This window comes from Mustela putorius, unplaced genomic scaffold (genome assembly GCF_011764305.1).
Source record: "Mustela putorius furo isolate JIRA1106 unplaced genomic scaffold, ASM1176430v1.1 tig00002012_pilon_pilon_pilon, whole genome shotgun sequence".
In the NCBI taxonomy this organism is placed as follows: Eukaryota; Metazoa; Chordata; class Mammalia; order Carnivora; family Mustelidae; genus Mustela; species Mustela putorius.
In genome coordinates this window covers 56,292-61,710 of record NW_025421925.1, presented here as the reverse complement: position 1 = coordinate 61,710, position 5,419 = coordinate 56,292, and the positions used below count along the sequence as shown (strand labels likewise).

At 39.3% G+C, this 5,419-nt stretch overlaps 1 pseudogene; it reads left to right on the top strand.

Moving 5' to 3' along the window:
* Positions 1-4,250: 4,250 nt before the first annotated feature.
* On the top strand, positions 4,251-4,917 carry LOC123394214 (annotated as a pseudogene).
* Positions 4,918-5,419: the final 502 nt, after the last annotated feature.

Below are 5,419 nucleotides of genomic sequence, written 5' to 3'. Positions count from 1 at the left end.
TCAGTTCTTCCCAAACTGATCGACAGACTCAATGCAATCCCAATCAAAATGCCAGGAAGTTATTCTGTGGATACCAACATGTTGACTCTAAAATTTGGATGGAAAACTGGAAAACCAAGAGTCCCAGAGTAGTCAACAAAATATTAAAGAGCGGGGGAAAAAAGGAAATTGAGGATTGCCACCACCCAATCTCAAGACTTACTATTAAAGCTATAGTGATTAAGACAGAAGGTGCCTGGCAAAAGAGACAGGTGCTTGGAACAGAGTGGAGAGCCCAGAACAACATCTACACACACAGGCAAAGGCAACTCAATGGCAAGGACAGTCTTCAACAAATGGAACCGAACAATGGGACATTGATAAGACAAAACAAACAAATGAAAAGAATAAAACCAAACTTTTCACACCTTTCACAAAACCTAAACGTAAAATGCAAAACTTCTTAAAGATGACATAAGAAAAAATGTAGGGATTCTTGGATTTGGCAATGACTTTTCAGATATAAAACCAAAAGCATGATCTACGAAAGAAAAAAATTGATGAGAGGGACTTTGTTAAAATTAAACTTCGCTGTAAAAGACACTGTTAAGAGAATGAAAAGACAGGACGCCTGGGTGGCTCAGTTGGTTAAGCAGCTGCCTTCGGCTCAGGTCATGATACCAGCGTCCTGGGATCGAGTCCCACTTCGGGATCCTTGCTCCGCAGGGAGCCAGCTTCACCCGCTGACTCTGCCTTCCACTGTCTGCCTGTGCTCACTCTCGCTCGCTCTCTCTCTGACAAATAAATAAATAAAATCTTAAAAAAAAAAAAGAGAGAGAGAGAGAATGAAAGGACCAGTCACAGAGTAGAGAAAATATTTGCAAAACACACCCATGGTAAAGGACTTAAAATGTGAAAAGAGCAGTGGCTAGGAAACCCAGTCAGTTAAGCATCTGCCTTTAGCTCAGGTCCTGGGATTGAACCCCACACTGGGCCCCCGGCAGAGAGGAGCCTGCTTTTTTCCCTCTCCCGCTGCCTGCTGCTACCTCTCCGTGTGCTTGTGCTGTTAATAAATAAATAGAATCTTTAAAAAAAGAAAAAAAAAGGATCTGAAAAGATGCTCAACTTTGTATGTCATTAAGAAATTGCAAATTTAAACACGGTACTATTACATATCACGTAGAATATAAAAAATCCAAAGCACTAGTAATACCAAATGCTAGCAAGGATGTGGGACAACCGAACTCTCATTCACTGTTTGGTCAGAATGCAAAATGGGAGGCACTATGTGAGACAGCTTGGCAGTTTCTCACAGAACTAAACACATTCTCACTATAAGATCAGTAATTGTGCTCCTTTGTATTTACCCAAAAGAGCTTAAAACTAGTGTCCACACGGATGCACACGGATGTTTACAGCAGCTTTATTCTCTGAAGTGCCAAAACTTGGAAGCAATCCAATCTCCTTCAGTATGTGAACAGGTACACTGTGCCACACCCACACAACGGATTATTCGACAATTAAAAGATGAATTATTAAGCCACAAGACTTCGAAGAACCTTAAATGCATATTGCTAAGTGAAAGACCAGTCTCAAAGGCTAAATACTATATGATTCCAACTCTATGGCATTCTGGAAAAGGTAAAAATTAACCAACATTTTTATTTTTATTTACTTTTTAGGTCATCTCTATGCCCAATGTGGTGGCTAGAACTCACAACCCCGAGATCAAGAGTCAGATGCCCTAGCAACTAAGCCAGCCAGGTGCCTCTGAAAAGGTAAAACTCTAGACAGTCAAAAGATCCCGGGCTGAGGGGTGAGCGAGGAGGGTGCAGAGAGAGGAGAAGAAACAAATAGATGAGGTACAGGGGTTTTCAAGGCAATTAAACTAGGTTGTAAGATACCAACAGTAGGTAAATAACATTATACATTTGTCAAAACCCACAGAACTCTAGAAAGAGGAGTGAACCCTAATGTAAACCATGGATTTTAATTAATACTGTATCAATGCTGGTTCATCAGTTGTAACACATGTACCACAACAATGTAATACATTAATAATAGGAGATAGTGAAGTTAGAAGAAAAAATATCTTCTCTTTGTACTCAGGGGTATTTCCTATCTGAACCCAGTTCAAGTACAAATCCCCCAAAAGGCCAGAAGTTGGGAGATCACAAGAGGTGTTGGAACACAGGAAAATAAATGAGCAAACCAGACAAGCTGCAGGTAGTTAAGAACCATTAACCATGAGAGAAGCAGTGACATCACTCAAAATTAAAACCAAGTAGAGTTTAAAAGTTTAGCTACTTTACTAACTAGCTGCAATCAGGGATGGCAAACAAAGACTAATTCAAAGTAACCTGGGAATTAATCATTTAAAACTTACCAATAATCTGAAATTAGTAGCTTTAATGCTATGAAAATTACATGGAATTTGGAAAGATTGAAGTTCTCTAAACTGCCAAGAAGTAAAGCACTCCTTCCCAGATACATGGACTTATAAAATCACTATATACTATCTCCACGAGAAGCAGAATCCCCAGAACCATCACTCTGTAAAGATGAGAAGTACTAAGAGGGCATATGAAATTTATGAGCTCTGACCTGAAACATGTCCCATTTTATCGAGACAAAAAACCAAAATAGTTAAGCACTAATCTGCACACTACAGAGGGGTTGAAAGACATAGAAAGATTGTGTGAGCTCACGTATGTGTGTGTTTCCAACCATTCTTGAAAACAATGGACAACAGAGATGAATAAATGTCCCTGTATATCCCATAAATATTCCTCAAATATTTATCATGCAACTCCAGCTCTGCTCTAAAACCTGGGGACATAGTCATGAAAAGAAAAGACAAGGTCTCTGCTTTTAAGGAGCAGATATTCTAATGCAGAAATGAGAAAATAAATATGTAAACAAACATTATATTAATGAACAGTGATCAAATAGTGATTAATGAATAGTGATCACAGCTAAAAAGAAAACAGGACACAGTAAAGGTCTGAGTGACAAATGGGATGTATTTTAACTTGGATGAACCAGGAAATATAGAACAATGAGTTGAGATCCAAATGACACAAAGGAGCTAGCCACAGGAAGTGTGGGAAGAGTGTTCCCGCCCAAGGTATCAGCATGTATACAAAAATGTCCTTGGAGCTCTTCCCTCCAGCCCCTGCTCTCAAATCTCTGACCCAGCTAGGTGGGGACATAATCTAGGACTTGTGTCTCCCAAAACTCATTCTAAATCTTTGTTCGGTGACTAAATTATTCAAGCTTGAGAAATTAAAAACATATGCTAACAAGATCTTCCCACCATCTACAGAGAGATCATCTTAAAAGCATCATGAAATAGTAACACTGAAATTCTAAAAAACTTCTGTTCTAACATTTTCATCAATTTTATATCAAACTCCTTTCTTGAATTTATATACCCATTTGACATATTTATGAAGAGACAAAAAAAAACCCTACATTCCGTAAATGTATTTATCCATTTAACAAATATTTGAGTACCTAATTACACTCTGTTCCAGCTGATTTCTTCTCTTTATCTCTTTTTTCCCCTCAATTTAACACCAATCATAATCTATGTAGGCTTTTAGTTCGCTTTTCAAAATTAATTTCTTGAGCTATTTAAAGGAATTATCCAGTGCTAGAGTTCTCAACACTGGTCACACATTAGAATCACTTAAGGAGCTTTTTTTTTTAAAGATTTTATTTATTTATTTGACACAGAGAGAGAGATCACAAGTAAGCAGAGAGCGAGGGAATCATGCTCCATGCTGAGCAGAGTGTCCCATGCAGGGCTCGATCCCAGGACCCAGAGACCATGACCTGAGCTGAAGGCAGAAGCTTAACCCTCTGAGCCACTAAGGCAGCCCCTCACCTGAGGAACTGAAAAACAAAAAGCCCAAAGGGCACCTGGCTCGTTCAGTCACTGGAGCATGCAGGTCTTGATCCCAGGGTTGTGAGTTCAAGTCCCATGTTGGGTATAGAGATTACTTAAAAAAAAAAAAAGAAATAAAGAGCCCAAGTCCCAGTTTGTGATTAATTTGTTTAAATGTTTCAAGAAATTTGATGCTAAATGTTGTAAGACTAGTTAAATAACAAAAAGATATATTTACATAATACTTCTTGCTCTCAAATTTTGAACAAAGAGCTTACTAATAATAACTTAGTAGGCCAACATTTTATTTAAATAAGTTTTATGGTTCTACAAAGAGTGAATTAGAAAATCAAAGGCAAGGAGAAATGGGCATGATGTGAACATGGGGAAGCAAGAGAAAGCAAGAAAGTATGTGACTGGGAAGCAAATGCTTAGCTCTGAGATCCTTCTCCCAGAGAAGAACAGATTAAAACCTAAAAAGAAAGAAAAGAAGGATCCCATGCACTCAAGGAAAGAGAAGTCCCCCAACATCCCTCCTGCTTTTTCCAATATAAACACACAGCTGGGCCGACTTACCATATCCTGGTTGGTACCGACTTTATCAACTATTCTATTTAGGCCAAACTTGACCGGTCAATGATGGACGGGCTGTGTGCCAAGTGTACCAGTTGTACAACTGACTGTGTAATGGCTGAAACTGAGAAACCGGGGTGAAAGTATCAAGAGGCTCTAAGGATTGCGAAAGAGCCAAGACTCAAACGATTACCACGTACACACAAGACAAACTATGCAGATGACTGCTCAGTACGGAAGTAATTCAGAGTGTTACACTGTGGCATCAGCTGACCCAGACCCAGAAGATTGCTGGAGTTCCCATCATGGACATCTCTAACTATATAGACGACACTGAGCGAATGCCAGATGATGATGGAGCCCCTCACTCCTATGTCTTAATAGAGTTCCTCAGCTCTCCTTTACCAACTTTTCCTGTTGCCAGTTCATACAAGCAATTCTCCTTACCCAGTTCCTCTGTTCTGAGCTATGGCTAAAGACACTCACTTTTTTATGTTTTGAAACTGATTATCTTGTACCATTTTACTTTTTGTTGCATCTTTTTATAAATCAGATGACCGCTCACAAGACAAAAAAAAAAAAAAAAAAGGAATGGAAAAGATCAAAAGGGAGGACAACAACAACAAAAAAACAGTTCTTTTTTGCCAGGAACCCTTCTTACAAGTGCCAATCAGATAAACTATATCTGATGTTACATCGTCACAACTCCTCTATCATCAGGGAAAGTAGTTCACATAAGAAAATATCTCTATAAAATGAGTTCCAGGCTTACATTCCATATTTGGCTAATTAGAATTTCATTACGATGCCTGTCTCAAACTGATGCGGAAGAGAATGGAATCTTCTCATCAAGACGTGACATCGAACTAAGAACCCACAGGGTAAGCACTCAGCTCCTGTGATACGAAGACAGCTCCTGGGGATGGGTGACCCTGGGCAACAGTGGCTGACCTGCGGGCATGCGGCTATCTGCCATCT